This window comes from Callorhinus ursinus, unplaced genomic scaffold (genome assembly GCF_003265705.2).
Source record: "Callorhinus ursinus isolate GAN/ISIS: 27379988/994484 unplaced genomic scaffold, GSC_fseal_2.0 scaffold49, whole genome shotgun sequence".
In the NCBI taxonomy this organism is placed as follows: domain Eukaryota; kingdom Metazoa; phylum Chordata; class Mammalia; order Carnivora; family Otariidae; genus Callorhinus; species Callorhinus ursinus.
The window spans coordinates 3,889,782-3,903,831 of record NW_027397111.1 but is presented as its reverse complement, the minus strand read 5'-3'; the positions used below and the strand labels follow the sequence as shown (position 1 = coordinate 3,903,831).

Here is a 14,050-nt window from a genome sequence, read left to right as displayed (position 1 = left end):
TGTTGGGTCCCTGCTGGAGGAGCAGTGGCCTGACTGGGCCGCGGATCACAGTTTATGGCCACCCCGAGCTGAGAGCCCGCGCCTCGGCTCCGTCTCTGCAGCTGGCTTCCCTGCTCCAATACCTGGGAGCTCTGCTGCACTCAGGCACCCCCAGTCTTTCTGTGACCCCGAGGGTCCTGAGACCACACTGTCCCACGAGGTTTCCACCTCCCGCTTAGCCACTGGAGCGACGTCCCTCAGCGGAGCCGGCTTCTAAAAGGTCCGATTTTGTGCTCCGCGGCTCTATCACTTGCCAGAAGCGGCCGGCGGAGGCCCCTCCCCCGCCGCCTATCCTCCCAAATATCGCCTCGGATTCACTTCTCCACATGTCCTACCTTCCAGTAAGTGGTCGCTTTTCTCTTCAGAGAATTGTTGCTATTCTTTTCTTCGATCTCCTGTTGAGTTCGTAGGTGTTCAGAATGGTTTGATCCCTATTCAGCTGAATTCCTGAGACCAGACGAAATCCAGGTCTCCTACCCCTCTGCCATCTTGCTCCACCCCCTGGGCTTTAAGGGTTTCAGTGCAGATCTCTACAAGGACACGGGGTTGGGGGTGACAGAAATAAGAGCTCTGTAGACACTTTGCACTCCTGGCCTCAGGTATAGGGTACGTGACCCTTTTGTGAGATAGATAAGGAAGGCTTAGTGATCATCTAAACATCCATTTTTATTTCAGGAAGTGGAGCCCACTAGCCCCCCTCTCTTGCCACTCTCCCCCAGCTTAGGGATGAAAATGCTTCTGTCCCTTAGGAAGCTTCTCTCCAGCCAAAAGACTGCAGCTTGGCTAGCCACTGGAGATTTCCTGGGCAGTTTGCCTCTCCGGAGTCTTCCGGGCTGGGAATCACTCAATTTCCTGGCTCTGCCATTCCCAACTTTTCCTCTGGGGGCACTGTCTTTGTGACTTGGCCCCAGTCCTTTGAGGTCTCAAGAACCTATTAAGTGAATGGTCAGTGGCCCCTGGTAAATTTAGATACTGGTGTCAGAAGGCATCACAGGACACCGAAGTTTGAAGAAGTTGGTCCCATCCAGCCAGGTCACCAAGAGACTACATATTTTCTCAAAATTTAAAGCATTCAATTTCTTCCTGCCTAAGAAAAATCTCACAAGGGAGTCTGAGTCATGAACAAAGACAGGAACTGCTGTGGATTTGTTTTCCTTTTTCTTTCTTTTCAGTGGAGAGATGATACAATTAGGTTGGAATAGAATAGGTGATTGTCTCACCAGGTGATTCTTAGGGGAAAGCAGAGATGATGTAGCTTGAAAATAGTCTAGTATCAGCCACAGCTGTGGAGTGGGAGGGACAGTCAGCATTCTCAGCGGGCAATGAAAATCAGTTATTCATTACCACCAACACTTGACAGTACAGTGAACACACGGCATTATATTTATGCTACATAAAATAATGTGATGCAATTTTTACGATCCAATTTAATGCAGTAGAGAGTATCGGTTTAATAAAGACAAGGACAATAGAATTAAAATTATAGATCTACATAACAAAGGCTAGTAAAAAGCGAGAGTTGTGCTAATTTGACAGGAAATAGATAGCACTGTCATAAAATCTGTAAAATGGAGGAAAAGTGCTTCACTTTGAATTTGTGTGAGTTAAGTTGACAGGTGCTGATCTGGAAGAGGAAAAAAGCAAAAACCACACAGCCATCTCTTCTGAATTCCCAGGCTGAGCACAAGCTCCTTTCATTTATTCCTTCCTCTGACAGCAAAACAGAGTATCTGCTGTGAAAAGCTTTAATGTTTTAACAACTATCTGACAAACAAGCAAACTTTCCTATGGTTGAGGAAGATTTTTTCAAAGTTGAATTTCACTCCACTTTGGTACCTTGCCTACCTTCTAGATACCCATGGCACCTGGCTGGAAATGGCTAATATAAATATAGAAATATCAGCACCAGTTGTTCCCTGGACCCATGGAGAGTCATGGGCTCAGAGATGAGGGTGATTTCTAAGGACAAAAAAAAATGCATGTGGTGTGTGGGTGGATTTCAATTTTATACCACCCACCACATGTTTATGGAGCTTCCTCTGAGATTCCATGTCATGGCTGGGTTTGGTGGAGAGGCACAAAAGTCTATGACCTGGTCCATGCCCTCAAATAGCTCATAGTCTGTAGGAGATGCAAGTTACTCTGATATGTCGGCTTTCTTTTAAGGGTTCAAAGTTGAGAGTAAATCCTAATGCTCTTTGTTCGTTCTGTTTAAAGGTTTTTCTTAACCGTGTTCCTAGGACCAAGTTCATGGTGGTGTTGGCTCCTCAGGGCTCTTTTTCCTTTGTCCATCAGTCAATTCCCTTGAACTAGCCCCCTTCCTTTCCAGGATAGGAGCAAACCAACCACAGGCTCTCTTTACTCCTCACGGCTACAGGAGTGGATTTGGGGGCATCAAATATCTAACCCATGTCAGGTCATTGTCAAATCCTGAGCACTCTGTAGAGTGGCACTCATTCTCTGCCTCTCAGAATTCTAGGGTCCCCCTAAGGTTTTTTGGAGTGAGCTGCAGGGAGGAGAGAGGAAGAAGGGAGGCTGAGAGGCTGGGCCAAGACTGGAACTATGCCGCCAGCATTCTGCAGATGGCAAGTTATGGGACTTTTCAGTCTCTCTAATCACATGAGCCAATTCCCTATAATAATTCTCTTTCTTCCTCTCTTTATATGTCCTATTGATTCTATTGCCCTGGAGAACCTTGACTGATACATGGACTTAGGTCAGTTTCAGAAGAGGGGAGGGTGCAGAAGCCAGGCTGAACTGAGTTGATGGGAAGTAAGGAAGTGGAGGTGGAAAGTATGAACTTATTTTTTCTGGAATGGATATAAGGAAGTACCTTGGGGGGAGGGGAGGAAAGGTTTTGAGAGAATTTGCTTTGAGAATTCATGACCTCGAGGGTAGAGAGGAAGCTGTCCACAAGTTGAGAAGGAGACACAAGAAGTATGTGTGGGAAGGGCAACTGGTGGCTTGTCATTCACAGGAAGTGGGTGGGGAAGGAGCCAAGACACCACTGGGCTGTGTGAACTCAGACAAGTCATTTATCCTCTGGAGCCTCCGTGCCTCGACCAATAACCTGGACATCAAAGTGGCCACTCCACTGGCTTGTAAGGAAGAAATGAGATGGGTTGTATGAAGGCAGGTAGGACAGGGCCTGGCACATAGGGGGCAGTCACTCCTCTCTCTCTCCTCCTCTCTCAGCTTCCTGACACCCCCCGCTGTCTTCTGATTGCCACATCTCTGTCTGCACCTGTGGGCGGAGTCAGGTAGATCAAGGTTTAAACCATGACTATACCATGTACTGGCTGTTTGGGCAGGTTATACCATCTACCCAAGCCTCAGTATTGACATGTGTGAAATGGGAATAACATTTTTCCTTCAGGGTTATTTGTGAAGGTTAAATGAGACAGTATATATAAAGCACCTAACAAAGTGCCTAACTTACACAAGATATGGTGGAGAAAAACATAGTTTAAGTGACTCAGGAGAGGCTAAAGGCTTTATTCAGCCGATGTGCATCAGGGAGCACCTGACAATCAGATGACCCTCCAAGTCAAAGCAGGTTTTATGGGGTGAAGAGAAGAGAGGTGTGTGCGTCCTTGTGCCTGGGTGCAGGTAGTCCCTTTCGTCACTTAGTTCTGGGAAGCCTATCCTTGGAACTCTGCCTCCGGTTCAGGGTCCTTCGTGCAACCCTGGGACAGTTCTCTCAAGCAGTTTTTTAAACCTTGCACCTTGTCTGCTCGTCAAGATTCGGGTGGGGAGGAGGTAGCAGGAAAAAAAAAAAAAGAGGAAAGAGGAAAGGAGCTAAGGCTGAAGCCAGGAAACCGTCATGTCTGTTTTAATTCCTATATAATATTAAGTAAATGTATTGAAGGAATGAAAAATAAATGCATGTCTGGCCTAGGACTTATCTTAGTGCTTTTAATGGGGATATGGAGTTATCCAAATGAAAATTCCTCTTACCCATGCTTGTTTTAAAAACTATACAAGACCAGGTATATATATCTCTCAGGTTTCCCCCAAACTTTCTGTCCTACAGAATCACCCTTTAAACCAAAATTGGTCAAGATTCCCTCCTTGGTGATTGCAGGAATTCTGGTCTTCCATGGGGTTTTTCTCAAGAAGATCCCACCCACCCCCCAGTATTTTTGAGTTTTCTCCAAGAATGTTTGTGTGAGCCAGAAATGTGTCCTGATCATTGCTTGTCACCTCTGGCCTCTGGGTCACCCTTTGCCACCTTAAAACCTTTCTGCAGGTTCTCCCTCCTCTTTCTCTAGGACACAGCTAAGCTCAAGTCATACATTTCAACAAAACTTAACAGTTTGATGGAAACAACTTCAACATACAGAAAAAAATCTCAGTCCCTAAGCCACCAAAAGACACGGCTCCCAAACGGAGGTCAGCCCTCTCCTTGGCTTCCTGCTGCCACCTGTTGCAGGCCTCAGTGGTGATCACCCCATGCAAAGAGACATGCTCATGGTCATGCCCTGTGTCCAGATTCAGGCCTCCAACATCCTTTGGGTCCCGCCAGGAAGGTGAGTGAGAAAACCTGTACCTGCCCCACTTCCATTGTCTTCCCTTTCCTCATCAATAGCCCCTCCCTGCACATAAATAGCTATTACTAAACAATATACATTGACTATCTTAAAGTTCTGGAGGTCAGAAATCTGAGTCTCACTGGGCTAAAATTAAGATGTCAGCAGGGCTGCATTCCTTTTGGAGGCGTTAGGGCAGAATCTGTCTTCTTGCCTTTTCCAGCTTCTAGAGACCTCCAGCATTCATTCCTTGGCTTGATGTCTCCTTCCATCCTCAAAGCCAGCCAAGGCCATTTGGGTCTTCCCCACCTCTGACACTGACTTCCTTTTCTGACACGTCTCTTTTTCCCTTGCAAGATCTCTTGTGATTACATGGGCCCACCCAGACTATCTTGGGAAGGTCTCCCATTTCAAGATTTTTTAGCACACCTGCAGAGTTGCTTTTGCCACGTAAGGTCACATATGCTCAGGCTCTGGGGACTAGCCTGTGGACATCTTTGCTGGGGCTAGAGGATGGTGGAACATTAGCATGCCTGTCACAGATGAGTTCTCCTTTACTACTTGAGAAACGGAGACTACCTTTTGGTAACCTTAAAATAGTGATTTGTTCTGAGTACATGTATAAATAACTCGCAATAACGTGGAGACATTTTTGTTGCTGAAATTCTTCACGGGAAGAGAGTTATATTTGTCTGGAAGAAATAAAGCAATAAGGAGTGAGGAGGCCTGAGAGTGTGCCGGGCACAGAAAGCAGGTCAGGGTTGGGTAGAGAAGCAAGACTCATAAGACATTACAAGTAACAAAAGAGAGTTACTATAGTGTGTTCTGTTTTGTTTTGTTTTGTTTTTGCTTTTTGTTTTAAGATTTTATTTATTTATTGGAGAGAGAGAGTGAAAGAGAGAGCCAGAGAGGGGAGAGGAGAATCAGAGGGAGACACAGACTCCCCACTGAGCAGGAAGCCCGATGTGGGGCTCGATCCCAGGGCTCAATCCCGGGACTCCAGGATCATGACCTGAGCCGAAGGCAAGGCAGATGCTTAACCGACTGAGCCACCCAGATGCCCCACTATAGTGTGTTCTAAGAAGTAGAGCCTATTAACCTGAGGACACTTTGCTTCCAGGACGGGGTAGTGGAGTCAGCATGTCAACTGGAGAGCAGGAATGGAGCACAGCTTCGTAGTAGAAGAGACAGAAAATTGAGATCCTCCAAGGGAAACTGAAGATGAAAGGGCTACAGGAATCGCGTACTGGTGGAAAAGGGAGAGAGCAGGAAAGAAAACAAGCAAACAAACTAAACCAAAGAAACAAAAGACCAAACTGTGGCCAGAATGGACAATGGACCTGTGGGATGTGAGAGCCACCTCTTTCTTTTTGGGGATCTCCATTCAAGTCCTCCTTGCTCGCTGATGCCTTGGGGGAGCAGGAGGTGCAAGGAGACGAGAAAAGATGCTGAGTTCTACACCAGGGGTGATTCGTGGTAAAGGCAGGATATCAGGACAAGACAACCAAGGGGCCTGAAGGACTGGGGACAAGGGGGCAGCTACATGTGGTTGCATGTGATTGAGATGTTCACTGCACTGTCTCTCGCTATGGCTTGTACCAGACCCCTGTCTGGTTTCTGTGAGTGATTCACTTCATCTCCCTACTGCCGCCTCTCCAACCCTTGAGCGCTCTCTCCCCTCATTAAAATCTGGACACCATCTTCTCTAAATTCCTTAAAGATCCTAGATAGTCCTAATTTGTATTTGTTTATTTACTTTTACACCCATCTCTTCAGCTAGTCTGTAAAGTCAACAAAGGCACTATACTGTTTTTTATCACTACATAGCCAGGACCTAACCTTGAACGTGGCAATCAGAGAGGAACATGGTGTTTGTTGAATGAGTGAATGAGCGGACTTTGGCCTATTTGCCTTCATTTCATTTTTCAGCCTATCTCTAAGTCCCAGTAGGTTCTTCCTTTGTTCATTTCTGATACTTACCTCCTCTTGCCCATACCTGCTGCTTCTGTGTAAAAGGAGGTGCCGAAGATAATGAAATGGGCCAGACCATGGTGAGCAGACATGCCTACCAGAGTGAGCAGCTCCTGGCGATAAGACCTACCTCAAGTAAAACAAAGCATGAGGCACCAAGTGGGAAGAGGGAGTCTAGTGCCTGAGACCCATGCTCCGGGCAGGAAATGTGGTCATGTGCTGCTGTACAATTGGACAGGAGGAAATAGGTGGGCATGCTGACAGGTGTTGGGACCAATGAGATACTGCAGGGGAGGCAAGGGTCTGGAGGACTTGAAGGTTGGGGCCAAAACTAGAGCATGTGTGTCTGTGTGTGTGTACGAACGTATGTGTGCTCACACTAACCTACACAGGGAAAAAGAATAGAGTCAGATGGAAAAAGGGTGGTGGCCACTCAAATAGAATAGCAGCCTTGTCACAGGAAGTGGTCCCCTGAGTCATTGACTCTTGTAAGAACAGGATGGGTCTCTAAGTTGCAGGTAGGCACCCCGTAGTTTCAACTATGGAATAGGTGTGTGTGATGTGAAGAAGAAAGCCAAATAGATTCTTCCTGCACCTAAGTTTGATACCTCCTCAACTCTGGACTAGTAAAACAACTTTAACTTCTTCCCACTCTCATCCCAATTTATCTAGGTCCACCTGCTAAAGCACTGATAGAATCATGGCATTTTTGCTGAACTTCCCATGGCTCCCTATTGCCAGCAAAAGTAGAAACACCTCACCCTGGCCTTCAAAGCTCCATCAGTCTCTGCTCTCTCCCTAGTTTAACCAGATCACTCTGTTTCCATAATATATGTTGTCCTTTGCTGCCTTTGTGCCTTTGATTTGGCTGTTTCCTTGCTCCTGAAGACAGTCCTCATTTTTACTCCTGGAAAAATCAGCTCGGGGCTGTATGAAAAGACACATCTGGTCTTCACCTTCGGTTCTATCCTCTAAGAGCTGTGGTTTTGGCAGATGCTGCCCAACTCCCCAGAGCCTCGCTTTACTCATCAGTGGAATGGGGTTGGTAAGGCCTGTTTGGTAGGGTTGCTGGGACAATTAAGGGTGATGTCTCAGGCTCGTTCCTGGCACACCGTTGGTGCTCAAAACTGTTGCTGTCCCACTCCTCCAAACTGTTTCTGCGGCCGTCTCCTCCTGGCGCCCCTCCACCACCCGTGACCTTGTTTCCCCTCAACCGGCACGGACACGATTGGGACCTCTCTATGGCATTTGCATTTTCTGCGCTTTATTAGGATTGCCTGTGCATTTTTCAATCTCCCTGTTTAGATTTGCACTCTTGAGGACAAAGCCAGAAACCCTTTTTCTCGGTAGTTTCTGCAGAAGTACTATGAAACTGGCGCAGTGACTGGCAGCCATGCTCAAAGTATTTCATAAACATTTGTTGAATTTAATTGAAATGTCCGAAACAACCTGATCCCACTGTGATTCTCACAAATATCAGAATAAGAGCCACCACCATCACAGGCTGTCACGCATTATTGATGCCAAAGTCACCTTCAGCACTCTGGCTTCCCAGTTCTGCGGCAGAGGACAAGGCTGGACACATTTACATTTCAGAAGATCTGCTCTCTCTCCCCATCAGCCTGTCCTGGCCCCAGCGAGCTTCGAGCTTCCCTCCACATTGCCAGTCACCCAACCAAAGTTCTTGTGCTTCTCTCTCACAGAAGCTCTGGCAGGGATACCGGCCTTTCGATGCAACTCCAGCTCAAGATATATTCTTTGTTCTTCCACATCCTTCGTGTTTCCAAAAAGCAAAACTCTAGCATTAAGTGCAGACGCAGAGGAGGGAAACTGTTTTCTAAAAGAAGACATACATTTGGCATGAAAAAAAAATGTCTGGGCAAAAGAAGTATAGAAAATCTGGGTGTGGAAGTAGCTGGACTTTCTGTGAGAAGACACAGAGAGAGTCCTCTTTTATTTTTAGTTCTTAACTTGATAAAAAGGTTGAGGCTTGTGCTGTCAACGGGTAGGTAGGCCTGTGATATTTAAGTAGCTGATTCCGTGTACTTGGACAGGTGCACCACAATTTTGGCAGTTAAAAGCGCATCTTCTTCCTCCTCTCTCACTGAATGTTGATGTTAGATTGGTGTGTTCTGGGAACATCCTGAAGCTACCCTCAGAGAGCTAAGGATTTTCAGAGTCTTTTTAGAATATAAAGCATACCTTAAATTGATTTACTTACAAAATGACATATTTCTGAGAGGACTGAACAGTCAACTAGAGATATTTCAAGTTGAGTTGTGGGAAAACCCACAGTCTTTTTCCTCATACGTATTATTCTTGCCCAGTTCCTATCCGGCCCTCACTAGTCAAGCCACCGTATCTTTGCAGATACTGTTCCCTCTGCTTAGAATGCTTCCCATCCATGTACTGGTGGGGATAAGGTCATCTTTGGCCAAGGTCAAATGTTATCTTTCTAATTGCCCCTAATTTTGTTCCCACATAATTTGACATATCTCTTTCTAGTGCTGCTTTTTACATTGCTACAATTATTTGTTTCTATGCCTGCCTCTTTTTCTATATTGTGAATCCTTCAGTGATGACAGAGATAATTTTCTTTTCTAACACTATTTTCCTGCTTCTCTTTGTATCCCATGACCTGATAGAAATTAAAACAAAACACAATCTGCAGGTCAATCTCAAGGAACTGGCAGTTATGAATACAAACAGAACAGCTTAAAATTCTCTTCTACAGGGGTGCCTAGGTGGCCCAGTCGGTTAAGCGTCTGCGTTTGGCTCAGGTCATGAGCCTCGAGTCCTGGGATGGAGCCTCACATTGGGCTCCCTGCTCAGTGAGGAGTCTGCTTCTCCCTCTGCCTCTGCCCCTCCTAGCTGGTTCTCTCTCTCTCAAATAAATAAAATCTTAAAAAAATTACCATGATTAGAATCATAGAAAACTGTAAAAAGAAAAAAAAGTAACATGGGTACTCTGGAAGATTATGATGGTGAAACACAAGGTGGATACAATCCAAACATACACAGTACCTGAACACAAAGTGCCGAAAGAGATGTCAGGAATGCTTCCTACCTCCCCCACCATCGCCTGATGGACTTTATAAAAACAAGAGATAAACACTGATAGTATTCCGTCATACCCTTCCCCTCCTCCATTACTTACTCTTGGTTCTCTTAGAAACTACCCTTTTCCACTTACATTATTTCTACTCATCTCCAAAATAGGTGATTGAGATAATAGTTATAGTTTATATGCAATAGCTGGTTTTTCTGCTCATTATTTATGTATTTCTATAGCCAAAATTTCTCCTTTTAACACTCATCTTAAGGCCCTCTGATGATTTCAACAGAATAACTATTTGAGTTATATAGTTCCTAAACATTTTCAAGTCTTAGAATATCTTCCATGAGAAAATAATAGGTTGAATGGACATAGCCATCTGGTATCACTTTCTTTCTTTCAAAATTCTGAAAATAGAATTCATTATCTTTTGATGCTCCTATAAGTTATAATAGAAGAATATGAAATTATCCTAATTGGGGCCCAGTGGGATTTTTTTCTGTGGGTAGTACCTCTTGAAGAGATAAATGCGTAGCTGAGAGATGGGAGATTAATATTGTGAAATAGCTCTATGTCCCCCAAATCCTATGTCCCATCTGCCCAATTCCCACCCCCACGTTACCACAAGAAGTGACTATTAAAATACCTAGCTAATAGACATAACACTGGAAGAAATGACTTATGCACCAACAAGGAAACATAAATATATATTCTTATTTCCTCTTTTTACAAACAGGTAGAAGGAGATGGAGTGAAGATATATTTCAATTTGCTTGGAATGAAAGCAGGGTACAGAAGACACAAAAAGAGGTATATTAGCTCTCAGATTAAGCTAATTAATGATCAATGAGAAAGCATGAAGGAAGTAAGAAAATTCAAAAAGGCTGTAATTCCTTATCTGCCACAAAAGAAAGTCTAAAGTTATGCTGGAATAGATACATATAAATTGATGGCGATAGTACATGGAATATTTATGGAAGTTCTGAAGTTAATGACGAGTAACGCAAAAACAGTGTTTACCTTCTAAATCATACTAGAATAAAACAACTAATATTGCTCGTACATCAAAAGTTCATAATATAAAAGGGATCTCAAGGAAAAATAATGTTTAAAAGCATGAACTAGGATGACAGACCTGGTATTGTGCTGGTCATCATGCTATCTGCGTTGAAATAGTGGTTTGATAAATTACAGTTTATTGGTCCCTTAGAAGGTGGTGAAGATAAAGGGAATGATCTTTGTAATGACCGAGGGGTGATGAGAAAAAGCAATTAAGATGTGAAGTTAAGTGAAAAGCTGATAAATGCATTGGGATTGCAGCTATGAAATAAGTCTGGACAGGTGGAGGGCCATGTGGCAGGGTGGCAGTGTTGAAATTACAGGATTTATTTTTGTTATTGTTTTTCTTAATGAAAACTCCTCCTCATTTTTGCTTTTGTATTACCTTTCCATATGTTAAATAAAAAATTATAGTATCAGTGGTTGTAATCTAGGAGACAGTCTTAAGATACATTTTTAGAAGGTTAAAAATCTCTTCCCTCTGCCCTCCATTCTAATCCTCCTGAGATGATCAACACTAACAAGCTGTTGTGTATTTTGCCACAATGTCCTTTATGCTCAAACAGAAACACATATTTAGGACTTTTCTGGTTGGTGTTGGTGTTTGTTTTCATAGAAATGGAACTGTACTATAAATGTAACTCTGCAAATTGCTTTTCGTACTTAACAATACACCATGGGCAACTAGAGATAGGTTGACTTCAGTCTTTTAAAGAGCCACATAATAACTTGTGCTATGAATACATTACAGTTGAGTCAGGAACATTCCTTATTTCTGGGCATTTAGGTTCTTCCCAGGTTTTTGCTTCTGTACACCATGATGCAATAAATCTCTTGGTAGATGTACCCTTATATACTGGGGCTTTTGTTTCTGTTAGGCAGATTTTCCAAATGGCATTTCTGGACAGTTGGTTCTATTGTCTATTTAAAAAGAAGGAACTGAGAGAAAAGTGTGGTTTTTTTGTAAATTCATGCATATTTACTTTTGTCCTGCTTTTCTGAGATGATCATTCTTTGTAGGACCAAAGATAAAAGTTTGAATGTGGCTTCTTCTAGGCCCCATCCTGGTCCATTCTGGATGGCATTTTAGTTCAGAAGATGGGTCCACCTGCATTTTGAGGGAGAAAAGAAGGGTAATAGGGGGAGTCAGAGAAGAATTGACCAGGGCCAAAGGAGAAGAGAATTTATAGAAAGACCGGTGGTCAACAGAGTTAAATGCTGCTGAGACACAGAGGAGAATCATTTTTTATTGATGGAGAGAAAGGCTGTTCGTGAAATTTCATATGTATCTTTCCTGGGCATGAGGTAAGATGGTACTTCTTTCATTCTTTTGATGTTTTTCCCTATCGCAGTGACTGGTGCCATTCTGGATATGGAGACTCGATAAGCCAGAGTCCTTGAGTGAGGACAACATATGGCAGAGCCCCCTTCCCTCCTAACCAATGTGGGATGGACGCATGTGGCACAGGTGAGTTAGAAGCCGGATTGTTTTAAGCCGCTAAGGTTTTAGGGTTGTTTGTCGCTACAGCATAACTTAGCCTATCCTGACTGATACCTAGAAAAAAAAGGTTCATTTGAGAAATACTGAAGTCTGACCTCAAGGGGATAAAGAGTAATCAAATTGTAGCTCAGGGGGGCTAGAGAGTGGGTGTGTAGTAAGGAAGTGTAAGTAGCAAGTGTTAAATTCCTCTCAAGGTTGCTTAGGGGCTAGCAGAATGCAGTTCGGCCAGTTAGTTAAATAACTGCTCTTTGGGGAAATCTAGGAATAATTCTAGAACACTTTTAAAATAAACCTAGAAACATTAATTGCATAAATAATGACAAAACCCAAGACACACACTGTAGAATTCTTTATATATATACGTTAAGATAACAGCAGCTTTTATGCATCTCAAAGCTTAATGAAGATCTAAGAATATCACCCAATAAATTCCTCTGTTTATTTCTAGGAAAAAAAATTTGTTTTTCTGGATGAAATACATTTCCTTTTATTAGTTAATGAGAATAATGTCAACATCCCTACAAAACCCTTGTTCCTGCTCTCTTCTTATCTTTACTTCCAGGGGGTTGAAAGATTATCCTTTACCTTGATGGTTTGGCACCGTCTCTGCTCTCAGGGACTAGCTCGTGGAACAGAGGAGCTTTAGGCCTGGGGCTGTGTTGGAAGATCTGGAGGACCTAGACAACTCAGGGGGGTGAATGCAGTAAAGGATCTTATTGATTATGGCCAAGACAACTTGGTACAGTCCATAATTGGAAAAGACCCATCAGAAATTCTACAGGAGCAACAGAATAGAGGAAGGGAGTGTGTGTGTGCATATGTGAGTGCATGTGTAACTATTTTACTGATGGTTCTTTTACAACTAGTAAAATCCAGCAGTATCATGAGAATCATTCAGCTGTTAAATAGTCCAAAAGTAGAAAACAATGTTGGTAAGACCCTGGTTCCCAGCAGATAAGACCAGAACTGTCTACTACACAGGATGAGAGTTTTTGAAACCGCAAGTCACATACCTTTAGGGGATTGTGAAATTGATTTAGAGCATCTTGATCAAGTTTTTTAAAAATAAGATAAAATGGAATAGGAAAATCAACATGCATCCCATGTCTTAAGGGTAAGGTTTTGTTTTTGTTTGTTTTTAAATGAAACTTTTGTTTCTCTGTGTGTGTGTGTGTGTGTGTGTGTGTGTGTCCTTGGTTATGATCAACTCTGATCGACAAGGTATTTCTTACTGTGGGTTCTGGGTCAAAACAATTTGAAACCTCTGGTCTAGAGACTATAGGGAGCCTAAATTTATTCTCTGAGGACAGGGGTAGACCAGCACGACACTGAAAAACCCAAAGGTGGTGATAGCAAAAGACGGGCAAAAACTGGACATTGTTGAGAAAAGAGCTCCTTAGAAAGCTAATGTCGGTGGCACCACTGAGTGAACCGGGGCTTCCCAAGCATGCAGACAAGAGGTTTAAATGAGTGTGCACTGGCATGGCTGAACACAGTATGTTAGAGTCAATAAATGCTTAATTTGGTATACCATGTCTGTAGCAATTTGTATTAAATCCCTCTCCTTGATCTTGGATCAATTTCTTCCTGCATAATAAACCAGAGGGATAATCTGAGAGAGCAGCTGAAGGTCAAACCAAAGGAGTGGTGCCAAACAGAAGGGCCTGAAGTGAGGTGGATGAGAAGCGAGAACGGGACTGACAGTGAGGTGGGAAGCCCAGACAATTCGTCAGGAGCAGGGGGTCCCTAGCAGAGACCCGGCGGTGTTGAAGACCTGTTTTTAGGTGATTCTGCTGCTCAGTGTGAGGGCAAATCTGAGAGATGAAAGTACCCAGGAGGGATCAAATATCTTTTCCTTTGTTACACGACTTTTTGGGTTTTGTTATTTTATTTTAG

General features: G+C 43.6%; 1 long non-coding RNA gene across 2 annotated transcripts in view; it reads left to right on the top strand.

Annotated features, from left to right (window-relative positions):
* LOC112806093 (uncharacterized) overlaps positions 1–13,254 on the top strand; it is a 46,283-nt gene extending 33,029 nt beyond the window's left edge. Inside the window, exons 4-7 of one of the 2 annotated variants that reach the window (XR_012375351.1) lie at positions 4,289–4,568; positions 5,689–5,917; positions 10,331–10,404; positions 12,006–13,254. This is a non-coding gene — a long non-coding RNA (uncharacterized lncRNA). The remainder of the gene's footprint in view (positions 1–4,288; positions 4,569–5,688; positions 5,918–10,330; positions 10,405–12,005) is intronic. The other variant, XR_012375350.1, reaches the window with a different exon arrangement.
* The last annotated feature ends 796 nt before the right edge of the window (positions 13,255–14,050 follow it).